Genomic DNA, 20184 nt, shown 5'->3' with positions numbered 1-20184 from the left:
ACTGTTTCAATCTCTTAACTAGAAGACCCCAGGGTAAATTGTAGTATAGAAGGAGTTCATCTCCTGGGTCAGGCAAGAAGATAATCTTTAAAGAAACTGACACTTTAACAAGAGACTTTTTAGCTGGAGAGATCCTTAGGTGTTAGCACTAGTGCATTCACCTATCGTATCCACAGGTGCCTTTGATTGTATGTATTCCTCAGTCAAGCACAGTAAAGAATATACTACAAGTACGTAGAATTATGGCCTCTGTCAAGGCTGAATCCCCACTCTGTCACTCTGAGTGCAGAAGTGGGGGCCCGCAAGGATTTTAAAAATTAATATTTGCCACTCCAGGCTTGTATTACACTCCCAAGGTTACAGCTTCTCTTTGACCTTGGCTTGGTAAACGCTGCCATCACCCAAATGCAAAAACAGCAACACCCCACCACCACCCTTTTAACCCAGGAAGGAGCACTTGGGAATTCCTCTTTGTGGGGTACCCTCAAGCCCTTTCATCCCCCCTCCAGGAAGAGCTGAGAAAAAAAACAAAAGGAAATTAGCTGAGGCTACCAGCTAATCAAACAACATTGCTCAAACCTCTTAGGACACCAATAATCCAATCCTGTTCTTAAGAAAGATAAATTTTATTAAAAACAAAAAGGAAAAAATACATTTGGAACTTAGGCTTTTTCTAGATTTTAAAAGAGCAATTCCAAAAATGAAGCACCCAAATTAGCTTTCTTGGGAATTCAGCTTAAAGGTTACAAGTAAACAAAAGCATCACAGGAGATCCACAAGCCTTAAAAAATAAACAGAAATAAACTTGATGGTGTCTAGCTAATCATTCTGATTTACTTACACCTTTGGGTTGTTAAAAGTAGTTCTAGATATGATCTGATGATTTTCATATCTGGTTCAAACTTTACACAGCATTCCTGCTGCCTTGTTTCTTCAGTCCAGAGAGCAACAGATAAAGGGAAAGTTTCTTTCCCCATTTTAAAAAGTTCTAGCCTTCCCATTGGCTCTTTTGGTCAGGTGCCCATGTTTTTTTTTTCCTTACCTGGGGGACCTTTTAACCCTTTACAGGAAAAGCAAGTAAAGAACAGCTACCAAGAGGGATTTTACAGCTAACTGGCTGGCTGGGTGTCCATCAAAGGGAGCTATTCCCCTCTTTATTTATCACGGCCTCATCAAAATATTTTTAAAACACCTAGCATGAATCCATTGTGACTGTTGATTTGGTACTTAATTATTCAACAAAACAGTTTTACTTTGCCTCTAAGATTAATCAGAAACAATACTAGGCAGCTAGGTTTTTAGAACCAGAACTTATGAACACTGACTAAGAAAAGATTCTGGAGGTTGCAAAATATTCTTACATGATAAATATAAGACACACCAATTCTGAAGCATCATATTTCTAATCAGCTAAATCATCAAACTATATATTCTAGCTTGTTTTATAATCCATTATTAACCCTCCCACACACACACACACACACACACACACACACACACACACACACACACACACACACACACACACACACACAACTGTAAAGAATATTAATACATTTCAGCTCTGCTCTTTCCACTAACACAGCAAAGTCTAACACAGTGAGGTCTCTTGTATAAAGTTACTACTGTATTGCGTATGACAATAACTGAAGCTAAAATATTTAATCATATTCTGTTCAAAGAGCCTCAAGCATCAAAACTATTCGTCATTATATTTACACAAAGCAGCAGGTCTCTCTTGATGTTAGAGAACATTATTTGATACACAAAATTTCTACAAAAAGAACAGGAGTACTTGTGGCACCTTAGAGACTAACAAATTTATTAGAGCATAAGCTTTCGTGGACTACAGCCCACTTCTTCGCATCGGATGCGAAGAAGTGGACTGTAGTCCATGAAAGCTTATGCTCTAATAAATTTGTTAGTCTCTAAGGTGCCACAAGTACTTCTGTTCTTTTTGCGGATACAGACTAACACGGCTGCTACTCTGAAAAATTTCTACAGTCATTATATCTCTTTTGGACTGGACACAACAGGCTCCTTTCAATGCCCCCAGTAGACTTCTGTGGACTTTAGACTAAACTCCAAATCATTAAACTTTAGGGCTTTCCATCCCATCAATAGAGATAAAATTCAGAAGTGGATGAGAATTCATAATATTCAAAATTAAAAAACTAAATGCAATCTTGTTAAGAAAGTGCTAATATTGCAAGTGTGTTTCAGTAGCATCCAGTTATCACCCAGAAATAATGTTTCATTTTCTTTACAAATATTTACAAACATTCTACACCTTAAAACAAAATCTAAATGTTATAACCAGGGCCGGCTCCAGCATTTCTGCCACCCCAAGCAAAAAAAAAAAAAAAAAAGGCGCGATCGGTGACGGCAGTTCAGCGGCAGGTCCTTCGCTCCTAGAAGAAGTGAGGGACTTGCCGCCCCCGAATTGCCGCAGGTGCCGCCCCTCTCCCTTGGCCGCCCCAAGCACCTGCTTGTTAAGCTGGTGCCTGGAGCCGGCCCTGGTTATAACATCTGAAAATGAACAGTTAAGGGACGACATAGCCAGACTCTCCATCTTTATATTACCCACCTATTCTACATTTTGGCCTCTTGTTTGGTTCTGTAATTTAAATATACTGTTGAGTATACACTGTTGATTTTATATTGAGTTTATTAAGTGAACATGAAAGGAAATAGCCCCAGCGTACATTTAGTTATGGCAGAGGTCTGTAAGTTTCCTCATAGTGTGATGTGTTAGTGATGAAGGATATTTTTTATGAATTATTGATGTTTGGTGCTATGTAATGTTTGTTATACGGTTGATGTAAATTTAAATACACTTTGTAAGTTTGTATTTTAATTATATTATGTGACAACTAAAATTGTGAGCATTCTTTTACTTGTACTGGATTTACTACAGCATGACTCCATTGACTTCAATGGAGTTACTTCTGACACACAATGGTGTAGTCCATAATACTACAGTGTTCTAGTCTACATTGGAGGTGGGATTTTACAATTTCCTAGTCAATTGCAATTTTGTCCTTTGCACAAATTTGTGCAATTTTGTATGGAACAACATTAAGGCTGGGTGGGCAGTGTATGTCAAGTCAGGTTCAGGGCTCTGAAATATCCAGTATGTGCCCATATGCCATATTGGTACTCCTCTGCAGCCACTATCTTGTCCAAAATCACAGCTTTCATTTAAAAAATAAAACAAAAAACCACCACCACCAAACAGAAAAAAGTCTCCAGTTGTTATGGTTGTGGCAAATAACTTCATAAATGGGAACCAAGTGGAACTGATAGAGAGATGTTTATGTGAGTCTGCAGTCTGGAAAAATAGCTCTGAGACATGTGAACAGCACAGTTCATCTCAATGAAATGTTAGCTCAGATGCACATAATGATAATTCATATGTCAACAGTATTAAAGTAGAGTATCACAGTACTGCACAATTTACTGTGAATGACCTCATTTTGGTGCTGCAAGTGGCTGACATTTGGGAGAGACCAGTACTTATTTTTTCCCGAGTCAAGTGGAGGGTAACATTATTTGGGGTCATTAACTGGACATCACAGAAACACACTTAACAGAGCTATATTTTAAACTTTTAAAGTTTAACATGGATAAAAGACTCTACATTTATTTGTGCTCACCATGCTACCCTCCCCCAAGACCTGTTCTCCCATTCACTATGTCATCCTAAATCAGCTGCACTCTCTTCCCTATCTGCTACATCTCCCTTTTATTTCCATGCCCTGCCAGTTTCCCATCTCCCCTGCATCCACTTCCGTTTCCTTTCTCAATGCCCATTCCAAAAATGGTGGAACAGCGCCATACAACACAGTCATCACTTCATTTAATATTTTCTATTCCTATAACAGAAGAAAAAGCACCTTCAAAGTGATTCCGCTTGAAAAGTGACAATTAATAGATGGAGATATATGTAAGGTCTAGGTATAGAGCTGCTTTTCATAAACCGGGCCTTATTTACAATATTTCCTCTTTATGGCAGATAGAGCACCTACAATAATATGACAATCCAGTGACTGTGTCCTAACATGGATTGGTTTATATGATGTAACCAGGGGTGAAAGTAACTTAAAGGACTTATAAAAAGCAACAGAGGGTCCTGTGGCACCTTTGAGACTGACAGAAGTACTGGGAGCATAAGCTTTCGTGGGTAAGAACCTCACTTCTTCAGATGCAAGTAATGGAAATCTCCAGAGGCAGGTATATATCAGTGTGGAGATAACGAGGTTAGTTCAATCAGGGAGGGTGAGGTGCTCTGCTAGCAGTTGAGGTGTGAACACCAAGGGAGGAGAAACTGTTTCTGTAGTTGGATAGCCATTCACAGTCTTTGTTTAATCCTGATCTGATGGTGTCAAATTTACAAATGAACTGGAGCTCAGCAGTTTCTCTTTGGAGTCTGGTCCTGAAGTTTTTTTGCTGTAAGATGGCAACCTTTACATCTGCTATTGTGTGGCCAGGGAGGTTGAAGTGTTCTCCTACAGGTTTTTGTATATTGCCATTCCTGATATCTGACTTGTGTCCATTTATCCTCTTGCGTAGTGACTGTCCAGTTTGGCCAATGTACATAGCAGAGGGGCATTGCTGGCATATGATGGCATATATAACATTGGTGGACGTGCAGGTGAATGAGCCGGTGATGGTGTAGCTGATCTGGTTAGGTCCAGTGATGGTGTTGCTGGTGTAGATATGTGGGCAGAGTTGGCATCGAGGTTTGTTGCATGGGTTGGTTCCTGAGTTAGAGTTGTTATGGTGCGGTCCGTGGTTGCTGGTGAGAATATGTTTAAGGTTGGCAGGTTGTCTGTGGGCGAGGACTGGCCTGCCTCCCAAGGTCTGTGAAAGTGAGGGATCATTGTCCAGGATGGGTTGTAGATCACTGATGATGCGTTGGAGAGGTTTAAGCTGAGGACTGTAGGTGATGGCCAGTGGAGTTCTGTTGGTTTCTCTTCTGGGCCTGTCTTGTAGCAGGAGGCTTCTGGGTACACGTCTGGCTCTGTTGATTTGTTTCTTTATTTCCTTGTGTGGGTATTGTAGTTTTGAGAATGCTTGGTGAAGATCTTGTAGGTGTTGGTCTCTGTCTGAGGGGTTGGAGCAGATGCGATTGTACCTCAGTGCTTGGCTGTAGACGATGGATCGTGTGGTGTGACCGGGGTGGAAGCTGGAGGCATGAAGGTAGGCGTAGCGGTCGGTGGGTTTTCGGTATAGGGTGGTGTTAATGTGGCCATCGCTTATTTGTACGGTGGTGTCCAGGAAGTGGACCTCCCGTGTAGATTGGTCCAGGCTGAGGTTGATGGTGGGGTGGAAGCTGTTGAAAGCATGGTGGAATTCTTCCAGGGCCTCCTTCCCATGGGTCCAGATGATGAAGATGTCATCAATATAGCGTAGGTAGAGAAGGGGCATGAGTGGACGGGAGCTGAGGAAGCGTTGTTCCAGGTCAGCCATAAAAATGTTGGCATATTGTGGGGCCATGCGGGTGCCCATAGCGGTGCCACTGGTCTGGAGGTATATATTGTCACCAAATTTGAAATAATTGTGCGTGAGGATAAAGTCACAGAGCTCAGCAATAAGTTGTGCTGTGTCATCATCAGGGATACTGTTCCTGACAGCTTGTATTCCATCTGTATGTGGGATGTTTGTGTAGAGAGCCTCTACATCCATGGTGGCTAGGATGGTGTTTTCTGGGAGGTCACCAATGCATTGTAGTTTCCTCAGGAAATCTGTGGTGTCACGGAGATAGCTGGGAGTGCTGGTGGCGTAGGGTCTGAGTAGGGAGTCCACATATCCAGACAGTCCTTCAGTGAGAGTGCCAATGCCCGAGATGATGGGGCGTCCAGGGTTTCCAGGTTTGTGGATCTTAGGTAGTAGATAGAATAACCCCGGTCGGGGCTCTAAGGGTATGTTGATTTGTTCCTGAGTTAGTGTAGGGAGTGTCCTGATTAGATGGTGTAGTTTCTTAGTGTATTCCTCAGTGGGATCTGAGGAAAGCGGCCTGTAGAATTGGGTATTGGAGAGTTGTCTGGCAGCCTCCTTCTGGTAGTCAGACCTGTTCATGATGACAACAGCACCTCCTTTATCAGCCTCTTTGATGATAATGTCAGGGTGGTTTCTGAGGCTGTGGATGGCATTGCGTTCTGCACGACTTAGGTTATGAGGCAAGCGATGTTGTTTTTCCACAATTTCTGCCTGTGCACGTCGGCGGAAGCATTCTATGTATAGGTCCAGACTGTCATTTCGACCCTCAGGAGGAGTCCATGTGGAGTTCTTCTTCCTGTGTTGTTGGTGGGAGGGTATCTGTGTATCAGTGCGCTGTTCAGTGTTATCATGAAAGTATTCTTTGAGTCGGAGGCGGCGAAAGTAGGCTTCCAGATCACCACAGAACTGTATCATGTTCGTGGGGGTGCTGGGGCAAAAGGAGAGTCCCCGAGATAGGACAGACTCTTCTGCTGGGTTGAGTGTGTAGCTGGATAAATTGACGATATTGCTGGGTGAGTTAGGGGTACCCCTGTTGTGGCCCCATGTGGCAGGTAGGATTTTAGACAGCTTACGGTCCTTTTTCCTTTGTAGAGAGGTGAAGTGTGTAATGTAGATCTCCTGTCTTATTTTAGTAAAGTCCGTTTGTGTGGAGGGTTGGTTATTTATGAGAGTCTCCAGGTTGGAGAGCTCTTTCTTGATGTTTTTCTGTTTGCTGTATAGGATGCTGATCAGGTGGTTCCTCAGTTTCTTTGATAACGTATGGCATAATCTCTCACTGTGGTCTGTGCAGTATGTAGATAGCAATGGATTTTTCACCTTCAGTCCATTTGGTATGATGTCCATCTGTTTGCATTTGGAAAGGAAGATGATATCTGTCTGTATTTGTGCAAGTTTCTTCATGAGGTTGATAGATTTCCATTCCATACGGCTAAATGCAGTGCCTTGCATGGTGTCAAGTATCAGAGGGGTAGCCGTGTTAGTCTGAATCTTGTAAAAAGCAACAGAGGGTCCTGCATTTAATTATGATTATGCCATACGTTATCAAAGAAACTGAGGAACCACCTGATCAGCATCCTATACAGCAAACAGAAAAACATCAAGAAAGAGCTCTCCAACCTGGAGACTCTCATAAATAACCAACCCTCCACACAAACGGACTTTACTAAAATAAGACAGGAGATCTACATTACACACTTCACCTCTCTACAAAGGAAAAAGGACCGTAAGCTGTCTAAAATCCTACCTGCCACATGGGGCCACAACAGGGGTACCCCTAACTCACCCAGCAATATCGTCAATTTATCCAGCTACACACTCAACCCAGCAGAAGAGTCTGTCCTATCTCGGGGACTCTCCTTTTGCCCCAGCACCCCCACGAACATGATACAGTTCTGTGGTGATCTGGAAGCCTACTTTCGCCGCCTCCGACTCAAAGAATACCTTCATGATAACACTGAACAGCGCACTGATACACAGATACCCTCCCACCAACAACACAGGAAGAAGAACTCCACATGGACTCCTCCTGAGGGTCGAAATGACAGTCTGGACCTATACATAGAATGCTTCCGCCGACGTGCACAGGCAGAAATTGTGGAAAAACAACATCGCTTGCCTCATAACCTAAGTCGTGCAGAACGCAATGCCATCCACAGCCTCAGAAACCACCCTGACATTATCATCAAAGAGGCTGATAAAGGAGGTGCTGTTGTCATCATGAACAGGTCTGACTACCAGAAGGAGGCTGCCAGACAACTCTCCAATACCCAATTCTACAGGCCGCTTTCCTCAGATCCCACTGAGGAATACACTAAGAAACTACACCATCTAATCAGGACACTCCCTACACTAACTCAGGAACAAATCAACATACCCTTAGAGCCCCGACCGGGGTTATTCTATCTACTACCTAAGATCCACAAACCTGGAAACCCTGGACGCCCCATCATCTCGGGCATTGGCACTCTCACTGAAGGACTGTCTGGATATGTGGACTCCCTACTCAGACCCTACGCCACCAGCACTCCCAGCTATCTCCGTGACACCACAGATTTCCTGAGGAAACTACAATGCATTGGTGACCTCCCAGAAAACACCATCCTAGCCACCATGGATGTAGAGGCTCTCTACACAAACATCCCACATACAGATGGAATACAAGCTGTCAGGAACAGTATCCCTGATGATGACACAGCACAACTTATTGCTGAGCTCTGTGACTTTATCCTCACGCACAATTATTTCAAATTTGGTGACAATATATACCTCCAGACCAGTGGCACCGCTATGGGCACCCGCATGGCCCCACAATATGCCAACATTTTTATGGCTGACCTGGAACAACGCTTCCTCAGCTCCCGTCCACTCATGCCCCTTCTCTACCTACGCTATATTGATGACATCTTCATCATCTGGACCCATGGGAAGGAGGCCCTGGAAGAATTCCACCATGCTTTCAACAGCTTCCACCCCACCATCAACCTCAGCCTGGACCAATCTACACGGGAGGTCCACTTCCTGGACACCACCGTACAAATAAGCGATGGCCACATTAACACCACCCTATACCGAAAACCCACCGACCGCTACGCCTACCTTCATGCCTCCAGCTTCCACCCCGGTCACACCACACGATCCATCGTCTACAGCCAAGCACTGAGGTACAATCGCATCTGCTCCAACCCCTCAGACAGAGACCAACACCTACAAGATCTTCACCAAGCATTCTCAAAACTACAATACCCACACAAGGAAATAAAGAAACAAATCAACAGAGCCAGACGTGTACCCAGAAGCCTCCTGCTACAAGACAGGCCCAGAAGAGAAACCAACAGAACTCCACTGGCCATCACCTACAGTCCTCAGCTTAAACCTCTCCAACGCATCATCAGTGATCTACAACCCATCCTGGACAATGATCCCTCACTTTCACAGACCTTGGGAGGCAGGCCAGTCCTCGCCCACAGACAACCTGCCAACCTTAAACATATTCTCACCAGCAACCACGGACCGCACCATAACAACTCTAACTCAGGAACCAACCCATGCAACAAACCTCGATGCCAACTCTGCCCACATATCTACACCAGCAACACCATCACTGGACCTAACCAGATCAGCTACACCATCACCGGCTCATTCACCTGCACGTCCACCAATGTTATATATGCCATCATATGCCAGCAATGCCCCTCTGCTATGTACATTGGCCAAACTGGACAGTCACTACGCAAGAGGATAAATGGACACAAGTCAGATATCAGGAATGGCAATATACAAAAACCTGTAGGAGAACACTTCAACCTCCCTGGCCACACAATAGCAGATGTAAAGGTTGCCATCTTACAGCAAAAAAACTTCAGGACCAGACTCCAAAGAGAAACTGCTGAGCTCCAGTTCATTTGTAAATTTGACACCATCAGATCAGGATTAAACAAAGACTGTGAATGGCTATCCAACTACAGAAACAGTTTCTCCTCCCTTGGTGTTCACACCTCAACTGCTAGCAGAGCACCTCACCCTCCCTGATTGAACTAACCTCGTTATCTCCACACTGATATATACCTGCCTCTGGAGATTTCCATTACTTGCATCTGAAGAAGTGAGGTTCTTACCCACGAAAGCTTATGCTCCCAGTACTTCTGTTAGTCTCAAAGGTGCCACAGGACCCTCTGTTGCTTTTTACAAGATTCAGACTAACACGGCTACCCCTCTGATACTTAAAGGACTTACCGGTACGTCAGAGTCCTGAGCGGGGGCATGGCCTCAACCGGAAGAGGTGGGGCCTTTCAAGATTTAAAGGCCCTGGGGCTCTGGCTGTGGCTGGGAGCCCCAGGGCCTTTAAATCACTCCGGAGCTACCAGCTGCAGAGGCGGCTGGGAGCCCTGGGGCTTGGGGTGAATTAAAGGCCCCGGAGCTCTGGCCGCCGCGGAGCTCTGGGCCCTTTAAATCCCCACCCGAGCCTGGCTGTCGGAGCTCTGGCAGGGATTTAAAGAGCCCAGGGCTCCCCGCAGGGGCTTGAGCTCTGGGCCCTTTAAATCACTGCCGAGGAAGCCGGTCCAGTCCGGCACAGCGTACTGGCTCTTGCCGGTACTCCGTACCTGACCGTACTGGCTTATTTTCATCTCTGAGTGTAACAGATGCAATGATTTATCATGCAATTTAAAAATAATTCATGTCCTTTTTCCATATTCTCCTTCCCTCTGCTTTATTTCCCTCTTCCCTTTCTTTCATATTCTTCCCTCTTTCAGTCAATAGCTTTGCTCAGTTTGAAGATTTTCATTAATCATTAGTGAATTTGATAACAATGTCCACAAAATTAATGCGAGATGGAGAGAGAAATGGGGGAAATGGCGCCAATGTATAAAAAAAGAATTAAGTCTTCTGCCTGTTATTAATTTATTTCTGCATCTGGCCCTCAGTTCTGTGGCTTCATAGTAAACAAGTGGCTATTTATTAAAGCTTGGCATCAAACAACAATCAGGGTCCTTCCATCATCCAGCAGCATCAGAATTCAGACCTTTTGCACATTTTGCAACTAGTACATAGATATAACCCACCTAAAACTATTTCGTCTCCACCTCAAATAGCTGAGGAACTGGGATTCATGTAACCAACACTGTCTGAAGGCTCTTGAAAATTCAGAAAATGAGTTTATATTGCTAAATATTTCACATTATATCGCAGGTCATTTGGGATGTCATTTCTTCAGTAGTCTCTTTTTAATATCACACATAAGAGATTTAAATGGCCATAAGGAATTTGACTTGAAACAGCCTGAATTTCATTGTTAATTTTGTGCATTTGAACTCTTGAAAACCCTTTTGTTTCACATCAGCCCTTTACAAAGAAAAGAACTTCATTCAGCATTCTTTCTCTTGACTTGCTGTGGGATGCCAACAGCAAGGAATCTAGTGCACCTTCAACTGCCCCAATTTAGACAGCACTGTGTAAAATAAAAGGGATTTGAAATACATCCATTACACTTTTGGCTTTATCCTTTTTAACTTTTGTTCTTTTAATCCTCAGTATGCGTCCCCAGCCCCACAGGCGGTACTACTATGCCACTGCCTACAAGAGCGCCAGCTGACAGAAAGAGCCTAGGATCAGAGCTGCTGTGAGTTCTGTTACTTCACAGAATTTTAATACTTGTTACAGGTACATAACAGGCACCCATCTCTAACAGAAATTCTTTTAATTTACAGTGCCTTGTGTTTTCCTGGGAAATAAGGACTATGGTGTAACCCATTCCAGTTCTTCTTCGCCCTCCCACTGAAATATTGTTTCCTAATATCCAACCTAGACCCCACTGCAATTTGAGACCATTGCTTCTTGTTCTGTCATCTGCACCACTGAGAACAGCTGAGCTCCATCCTCTTTGGAACCCCCCTTCAGGTAGTTGAAGGCTGCTATCAAATCCCCCATCACTCTTCTCTTCTGCAGACTAAATAACCCTAGTTCCTTCAGCCTCTCCTCGTAAGTCATGTGCCCCAGCCCCCTAATCATTTTCATTGCCCTCTGCTGGACTCTCTCCAATTTGTCCATATCCTTTCTGTAGTGGGGGCCCAAAACTGGATGCAATACTCCAGATGTGGTCTCACCAGTGCTGAATAGAGGGGAATAATCACTTCCCTCAGTCTGCTAGCAATGCTCCTATTAATACAGCTCAATATGCTATTGGCCTTCTTGGCAACAAGGGCAGACTGCTGACTCATATCCAGCTTCTCGTCTCCTGTAATACCCAAGTCCTTCTCTGCAGAACTGTTGCTTAGCCACTCGGTCCCCAGCCTGTAGCGGTGCATGGGAATCTTCCTTCCTAAGTGCAGGACTCTGCACTTGTCCTTGTTGAAACTCATCATATTTCTTTTGGCCCAATCCTCCAATTTGTCTAGATCACTCTGGACCCTATCCCTATGCTCCAGTGTATCTACCTTTCCCCGCAGCTTAATGTCATCTGTGAACTTGCTGAGGGTACAATCCATCCCATCTTCCAGATCATTAATGAAGATGTTGAACAAAACTGGCCCCAGGACCGACCCCTGGGGCATTCCACTTGATACCGGCTGCCAACTAGACATTGAGCCTTTGGTCACTACCCGTTGAGCCCGACAATCTAGCCAGCTTTCTATCCACCTTATAATCCATTCATCCAATCTATACTTCTTTAACTTGCAGGCTAAAGTCAAGAAATCCACCGCTTTCCCCATATTCACAGAGCCAGTTATCTCATCATAGAAGGCAGTCAGGTTGGTCAGGCATGACTTGCCCTTGGTGAATCCATGTTGACTGTTCTTGATCACCTTCTTCTCCTCCAAATGCTTCAAAATGGATTCCTTGAGTATCCGCTTCATGATTTTGCCGGAAACTGAAGTGAGGCTGACCAGTCTGTAGTTCCCTGGGTTCACTTTCTTCCCTTTTTTAAAATATGGGCACTATATTTGCCTTTTTCCAATCATCCGGGACCTCCCCAAATCACCACGAATTTTCAAAGATAATGGCCAATGGCTCTGCAATCACATCAGCCAACTCCCTCAGCACCATTGGATGCATTAGATCTGGATCCATGGACTTGTGCATGTCCAGATTTTCTAAATAGTCCTTAACCTGTTCTTTCACCACTGAGGTCTGCTCACCTCCTACCCATAGTGTGTTGCCAAGTGCAGCAGTCTGGGAGCTGATTTTATCTGTGAAGACTGGGGCAAAAAAAAGCATTGAGTACTTCAGCTTTTTCCACATCATCTGTCACTATATTGCCTCACCCATTCACTAAGGGGCCCACACTTTTCCTGACCTCCTTCTTGTTGCTAACATACCTGTAGAAACCCTTCTTGTTACCCTTCACATCCCTTGCTAGCTGCAACTCCAGGTGTTCCTTGGCCTTCCTGATTACACCCCTGCATGCTCTAGCAATATTTTTGTACTCCTCCCTAGTCATCTTTCCAAATTTCCACTTCTTGTAAGCTTCCTTTTTGAGTTTAAGCTCACCGAAGATTTCACTGTTGAGCCAAACTGGTTGCCTGCCATATTTGCTATTCTTTCTGCACATCGGGATGATTTGTTCCTGTGCCCTCAATAAGGCTTCTTTAAAATACAGCCTTATTTTGGTTCTATCTAAATTGGGTCTATCATGCAGCTTATAACCTATCAAAAGGCTTTTTTGAATATTTCAGATTCTGTATGTTTTAGAAATTACACTAATGGCTAAGATAGGGAGCTGCGGTTGCGATGACATGTTCCGTCTTATAGTTTTATCGAAGCTAAAAGTGAATTGATTTTATTATTTGAGGATTATTGTACCGTATGGGCACCTAAAAAAAACCACAACATGGATTTTAAAGATAATAAGATACTTATTACTGCTTTGAAATGTCACGTCCATAGTTTAAGATGAGAAAAAACAGCAACCATGTAAGCATATTTATTGAGAAAAACTAACATTTACAAAATATTGCTTTGTCACATTGAAGCAAAAGAGGAAGGGGTCCTCAAGGAGCCCTTGAAATCACTGATCTTTTACTTCAATGTGACAAATTTAAGCTATGACAGTGCTGACAAAAGCTCACTGAGTTATTTTTCTAAGGAACGGCATCTCGGCTTGAGTACTTTTGCAGCAGAGCAGTGTGGCGAAGAACCCAGTTCCTATAGCGATTAGTGCCTAAATTCATGTCCTGTTTGTGTCCGTATAGCCCTAGATAAAGCTTTGCTGAAGCAGTCTACACAACCTGAAGTGCAATTTGCATTAAATCAGACTTCGTGAATGAGTAATATAATTGGAAGTTAAGAGAAATCTAGTCCAAAGAAGCAGTTTTTCTATTGGATAATATCAATTTTGTTTTCTTAAGATAAAGAAATCCTAAATAACTAGTTAAACTCACTAAAAAAAACCACATACCACCCAATAACGAATATACTTTTTACTGAATAATCCATATTTCATGAAATGGGGTCAGGGAGAAAAGTTCATGTTTCCCTCCTCTCTCCTTTCCTTTATCTTCCTTGTCTTGCGGGTCTTTGGGTTAATACAGTCCTGTCTTAATAGTTCTACTATTCTATTGTCTTGTGACTGTGTTGCTGCTGGGCACATGATTATAAAGGATGGATTTGAACTGACATTGGAGGTGACATGCAGTGGATTTGTCTTATTTCTCATGTCTCCCTTTTATCTAAGATGTCTTAAATGCCTTTTGAATTCTCTACTGTGCATATTTTCAGTGTCACTGAAACTCCATCACTGACTTATGATTGATGGGATTCTTCCTATCAGGTTTAAGGAAAAATTCATAAGAAACAGTGCAATGTATAGTCAAGCAAAATTTGCTCTGGATTTCATATTTTCCTGCTAGATTCAGGACATGTTCTACTAGTATACTTTTTTCTTATTAGGAAAGAATGAACAAGATCAGATAAAGTAAGAGCCAACTAAAACCTCTAACCAAACCAAACCTGAATTCAGGCTGAGATTCTAAATAGGAAAAGGAAAATATTATATACTATATTTATGTTTTACCCCTTGTTCTGCGCTTCCTGGGTGTGGCTAGCTCTGAAAGCAGAAATACAATATAAAATGCTATTCTACGGATATTTCTGACTCAGTCAGTAAAAACAGTACAGAAATCATACTAAAGAACAAGATGAATTTAATCACGCTTAATTACCCAAATATATGCAGATAAGCATTAGAATTTTTTGTTTTTATCCAAAATGCCTCTCCGCTCTGAGTTATCCCAAAATATCGTCCATTAGCACAATCCCTTCTTGTGATTCACAAGAATAACAAATAATATATTGTAGTTTTCAGTACTATTTGTGTCATGTGTTTCATAACAAAACCATAAAAACTAACTAAAGAGAAAACAGAAAGTTTACCCCTAACTCACTGGTATCTCTCCCAACTCCCATTGTACCTTCCTTCTCTGAGGTTTCCCTACATCTTCCCTCCCTTTAAAAACACCCTGCAGTAAGATAATCCGAAGTCCACTTATGATGTTCTTAATGTACTGTATTATTAACATCATGCTTACCAAAATTTAATAAAAAGGTAGAATATATGCATACACACCTTTGGAAGCCGATGGGCAGATCCACCAGCTGAGGAGATAAAGGCCAAACTCCAACTCAACTCCCTTTCCTCAGGGCCAGATTGATTAACAAAGTAAATTCCAACCCATAATCAAAGTAACACAGAAGACTTGGTAACTGCCAAAAAAGGCCTTTCCAGCTTTCAGCAATCTGGGAGAGGGCTCAGAGGAGAGGGCATGTCCTTATCCTTTTAGGAAACCTTCCTTACAACAGCTTTTCTTTTCTTTTATATCCCCACCCCAGATCACTCAGATAATGGGCAGGGAACTTGGTTCTATTTGTAATCCCTTATATGCTGGAATTTAAGGAGGACCTATATACCTTGTCACAACCTTATAGATTTGTTAATCCTCAACAAATATCATTTTTATGTTTGGTATTCTCTTCCTTGATATACCCTACTACAATTAAATTAAATGCATATTTGACTTGTCTGCCAGACCATTGAGAAGTGAGAGTGGAAAATAAAGGAAAATTCTAAGGGTCCGTAGGCAATAAAACCCAAGTTTTTTAAAGGTATTTATGTATTGCTCCTCTCAGCATTGCAAGGCCTACATGACTTGGGAGCCTAAATCTCATTTTCAAAAGTGCCTAAATTTTGAAAATGAGACTTGTAACACTAAACAGAGCAACGGCTAAATAACTTAAAAAATCTCGGCCTATATGCTCCAGGCCTCATTAGCAAACTTTTAAGTACACCTTAGGCACACTATGAGCTCCCATGACTCTGATACTAACAGTGATGCTGAAAGCACATGTATTACTCCTCAGATGCTACTATTCTCACTTCTATTGATAATGTTCCTCTAGTGCTATTATGATCTCATACTGGCCCATCAGTTCCTCTCTCCACATTTTCCATCATGGATGCATCATGCTCCAGAGTGGGGAGAGAATTATGGACCAATGATAGTGTAACAATATGGGACCACAGAAGCAGTAGGGAAGCATTCCAATACAACCAAGTAAAATTCAGAATTTACATTGTGTGGGAAATTCCATCATTTCAACATTTGTTACCATTGCAATTTGGGATGAAAAGCTGAATTTTTTTTACAGAATAGAAGTTACAAATATATATTTGGAAATCTTGAAATGTATTGTTTTAACATTTTTGATGAACATTCCACAAATTTAAATATGTAAGCTGAAATGACGGGAAATGCTTTCTTATGAGTCATTTCAACATTATGCTGCATTTTCCCATTGTGGCTTATTGCCATATGGGAGTATAGTTAGTCATAGAATATCAGGGTTGGCAGGGACCTCAAGAGATCATCTAGTCCAACCCCCCGCTCAAAGCAGGACCAATCCCCAGACAGATTTTTACTCCAGTTCCCTAAGTGCCCCCCTTAAGGATTGAACTCACAACCCTAGGTCTAGCAAGCCGATGCTCAAACCACTGAGCTATCCCTCCCCCCAGGAGTTCAGGAGTCTAATGTTCTCATTCTTTCTGGTGAGCCAGTTTCCCTAGCCAAACTTTATCTCCCATAATGCAACCAGAGTGATGCAACTCACATGACATGCAATGCTGAGTGTTGCATTATGGGAAATGTAGTCCTCCAGGGAGCTCAGCATATAGGAAAGAATGGTGGCCTGAACTACAACTCCCATATTCCCAACTCCCATACTGCAATAAGTTGATAAGGCAATGCAGTTTAATACTTCATTGAACTAATTCCAAATTAAACATTTTGGGTCACTTCAACAAAAAATCTTTTTTGCAAAAATCAGTATTTTCCTGCAGAAATTTTCAGTTTTGCAGAAACTGCATTTTCCATCAGAAAATCAACCTGACAGAAAAATCCCTGCTCTAGTTATCAGTGTTCTCACCATTATGGTTAATGTTAAGGAGAAACAGACATCTCACTTCTGAAAAAAAAAAAGTCTTCTTAAAAGCTGTGTTAAAAAGAAATTGTTTAATATGAAAGGAAAAAGAGAAGGTGAGGGGGTCAGAGCAAAAGGACAAACAGGACATGGGGGGGATGTGTGATAGGCACCATAGGCAGGTGCACAATCACCTGGGATGCTCTGTCCAGGGCCTAAGTTAGAAGTAGTGTCAGTAAAGTTAGTTTTTTGTGTTTTGTTTTTTTAAATAAGATGGAAAGAGTGAGTGGCTGCAGACTCATATCAGGCATGGGGATGGAGGGTTCAGGTTGTCCCTGAATAGGAGGATTAAGTTGAAGAATCTGCCAATTTACAATCTAAGGTCTTGTCTACATGAACAACTGGTTCTCAGTAAGCTGTGGTGTGAATCTACACTACACTAGCCTGACGAGGACTCAATATCCACATGGATGCTGCTGATGTGCATTAACAGTTTGTTAATACACTTTGATCTATTCCTTCTTGAAAGACTATTAGATGAAAGCACATTAACTTACTGTCAATGAGCTTCAGCAGGGTCCAGATGGACAGTTACTCCTTTGCAGGCTAGTGCGGGATAGAGTCACATCCCCACTTGCTGCAAACAAATTGTTTGTGTAGACAAGCCCTAAGTAAATTTAGTTTCCCATCTGCTGGTTGGTTTGTGTGCATATGAAAAAGAGACACGGGGAATATCCTTGTGTACCCCTGCAGCCAAGATTTGATTTAACCTTGCAACCATGATGTAGCTTCTTGAATAAATAAATTAAATGTGAGCTCCCTGTAATCAGTCACCAGAATCTTTGCTAAGCTTTATTTTTTAAAGCAGGAATACATTCTCCATAACACTTTCTCCTTTTGAGGAGCTATTTGCAAGTATGGCTACCATGCAGCTAGGTTTTCCTGGTCATTGCCTCTTTTTTGAGCCTCCATCCTCTGTCCAGGCAGATTTTTCAAACAACAGGCAATGTCTGGGATATTTTCAAAGATGCTGCAGCTCAGAGAGCCCCGATTGGTCCACTTCCTGACTGGATTCCCTCTCTGGCATTGGCAGCCAATTGGTCCATTCCCCTGCAGCCACAGCTGCTGAATCATACCCACGCAGGCCCTGGCTCCCAACCCTGCAGAGAGGAGTCCCATAGAGAGGGACTGACTGATGACCGGCACTGTATCCTGGGCTTGTGCCAGCCACCATGCCACTGTGACATGGAATAATACTGCCCCCAATCTCCAGTGAGTACCCCGCTGCAGATACCCCCTCCAACCTCCCCAATTGTACCCGTCCTTCAGCTCCCCCTTCTCCCTCGCCCCCTCCCCTTCGCAGTGAACCTGAAATATGGTAACCTTATTTACAAGGGCTGGCCCCACCCTCATTACTAACTATAGGGAGCAAATTTTCTTGGTGTACACAAAATCTTACTTGTACAGATAAAAGCCAACCCTCTTCCTCTCTCATACATGCAGAACAGCAGCAATCTGACAGGAATCACAACTAGTCAAACCCACATCGATACAGCATGAAGACCAGCAGTATCCTGGCTCACTAGCTCTACCCTAGCATTCCAGAAAACTTTATCTAGCTCTCTACTGAGGCTTCAAACTGTTCCTCCATCTGGCATTTTGTGTTCTATCCCCTCTCTTCTACCCCTCATTCAGTATTTTCTACCCCTCTGCCCCTTTCTTGTGACGGCTGTTATTTCTCCCATGCCTGCTTATATCCCTTATCTGTGGACTGGATGAAACAAAGTAAAATTTATTAGAACCTTATCTCAGAAGTGAGGGCTTTGAGATCAAGATTAAAATGAATTAGAATCGTACTGAAATCACGGGAGGTAGCAACTTTTTATAGTCTCTTATTATAATTTTAACATTGTCAGATTTTTCTTAGAAATGATGCGCCAGTTATTTATAAACTTGGGAAGGAGCTTTCACTAAAAACCCTTTCATCTCCTATGGGGGGGGCAAGGGGAGAAAGGTTTACTTGCAGGATTAAGATAATTAAAAAGAAAATCAGTCTGCCAGTCATATGAGTATCATCTTCTTGGCAACCAGTCATAATATTAAAAGTTCAGTTCTGGTTGGGAGCTTTACATTTACTTCCTTATCAGGATGTAGAAAAATAAATAGTATTGTGGATTGTGTGAAATATCATTGAAACTAGTGGGCGGAAGCACTGCCCTTCATTTAACATAGCTTTAAGAAACTATTGTGCTCTTTTATGGAACCAGAAAACAGACAATAGCAGCCTTCACCTAAAATACAGGCATATGTACTGTCCAAAACAAAGACACATAAGAGCAGAGGAGTTTTGCTGGGTATTGTTTTAGAAGAAGTGATGTAAAAGTAAAACATGATTTGATTTGATTTTCTTTCTTAAATTGTGTTAACTCCTGTCCATTAGTTCAAAAGCCTGACCCACATACCCCAGCTTGCTGACACTTGGGGCACTGCCAAGAAAACAACACAAAATAACAAAATATTTTGAGTGACAAATTCTTCATTTGGCAGCATGTCCCAATGAGTGACAAAATATTATAAAAAAAATAAACAGCTTAAAATTACTACTACTAAAGATTCCAAATGTAAGCAGGACTCAAACACTAATTTTACAACATCAACACAATTTATTTAGATCAAATTAAAAGATTTCTAATTGCTTTTTTCCCCCTCACTAATCTTAGCAATTTGTGTATGTGAAACATCAATCATTTGGTAGAATAGAAATTAACTGTTATAGCAGCAGGAGACTGTGGTCTTGCGACGATATTCAATTCCATTAACATTAAGGTTTCTCGTTAACAGTGGTAGCCTGGTTAGTTTCAAGTTGCTCTTGCTTCTAGTTTCACTACAGAACTGAATTGGAAGCTCCAAAGTTATCATTTAATAAAAAAATTTACTCCATACCTTCTCAGTGGAAATGGGTCACCACATTTTCAATAAGACTTTGGGGCTAATACTGATTAACTATTCATAGTGAATTATACAAATATGAACATTGGCAAATGTCCATAAAATAAAGAAATAAGTATGAAAATGTATACAGTATGGCATGATATGTAAGTGCATCATGATGAGACATTACTAAAAGATGTTTCTGAAAATACACAAATTTATTTTAAATGCTGTATAAATAAATAATTCCCTTCAGCTCATAGCAGAATTAAAAATAAAGAAAACTAAATTAACAAGTTTCAGAGTGGTAGCCGTGTTAGTCTGTATCAGCAAAAAGAACGGGGA

General features: G+C 42.1%; 1 protein-coding gene across 1 annotated transcript in view; it reads right to left on the bottom strand.

Moving 5' to 3' along the window:
- Nucleotides 1-20184, bottom strand: part of PCDH15 (protocadherin related 15) — a 1392890-nt gene that overhangs the window by 244718 nt on the left and 1127988 nt on the right. The gene's annotated exons all lie outside the window — the stretch shown is intronic.

This window comes from Chrysemys picta, chromosome 7 (genome assembly GCF_011386835.1).
Source record: "Chrysemys picta bellii isolate R12L10 chromosome 7, ASM1138683v2, whole genome shotgun sequence".
Lineage (NCBI taxonomy): Eukaryota > Metazoa > Chordata > Testudines > Emydidae > Chrysemys > Chrysemys picta.
Note: the sequence above shows the minus strand (reverse complement) of the source record. Positions and strands in the feature narration are given on the sequence as shown.